The following is a 989-nucleotide window of genomic DNA, read 5'->3' on the forward strand; positions in this document are numbered from 1 at the left end:
TATGGAGCAGTACTTCTCATATGATGAAAGAAACGGACGAAGAAGAAAAAGCAAATAAAGGCATTACTGCTGCTGGGGCGGGTCGGCCAGAAAATCTGTCCCGAACCCCCCCAAATTAAAGTCAAGCGTGGTGGGCTAGAGAAAAAGTGATATCAGATATAATAGGTTACCAACGAGACTTACTAAGTGTATTTTATTACATACTTATCTCAAGAAAATGTTCGGCACGTTTTGGATACACACGAGAAATTAGCAATCGTCGAAATGGATGCCTCTCAAAACATCGCACGGTGTTCTGACGCAACGTTTTTCTTGACAAAATATCGAGCTAATATCGACACAAATATACATCATCCGACGTTGGTAATCGTTGTATACAAACGGTAGAAGACAAAATCGTACTGAAGTTAGCAATCCAACATTACACACACGTTTTAAGAGGTTGCATGAAAAACGTGGTCCGTGGGAATCGAACCTGCGCATTCTCGCATGATGGGCGAGCGCTCTACCAACTGAGCTGCACGAATCGGGCAGAGACGGCTTTCAGAGACAGCACAATTGCGTGAATCTTGCTGGACTGCATCGCTCCGCTAGGTTTTTGTGACATGTATAAAAGATTTAAAATTGTCAGGCCTGGGATTCGAACTTGCGGTCATTTTAAATCGGCTCCTTGTCGAAACTGTTGTGTTACATTTGTGCAGACTAGTGCGTGCTCAACCTGTGTCGGGCTGCTACGTATGCTATTTAAAACACAACGAAATTGAACGGCTAGGTCGCGAGAAGACGGCTTCATTTTGCCTATATACTCTAGCCGCAGGTAATGCCGGTTTGATTTTAGCGCGCGCCCGGGGCCCCCACCCCAGCGCGCGCAATTTTGTTAAGGCGATGGGTTGGGTTTCTTGGCGAAACCGGCGCGGGATCCACCAAGGGTCCGGTGCGAGAAGATATGAGGACGCTAGGTGAAAAATGAGAGTCACAAGCGTGCTGCT

The 989-nt window shown here is 46.5% G+C and overlaps 1 non-coding gene across 1 annotated transcript; it reads right to left on the reverse strand.

Moving 5' to 3' along the window:
- Nucleotides 1-456: 456 nt before the first annotated feature.
- On the reverse strand, nucleotides 457-528 carry Pmar_PMAR023151. The gene has a single exon. It is a non-coding gene; the product is annotated as a tRNA-Asp (tRNA).
- Nucleotides 529-989: the final 461 nt, after the last annotated feature.

This window comes from Perkinsus marinus (assembly GCF_000006405.1).
Source record: "Perkinsus marinus ATCC 50983 genomic scaffold scf_1104296940216, whole genome shotgun sequence".
Taxonomy (NCBI): Eukaryota; Perkinsozoa; order Perkinsida; family Perkinsidae; genus Perkinsus; species Perkinsus marinus.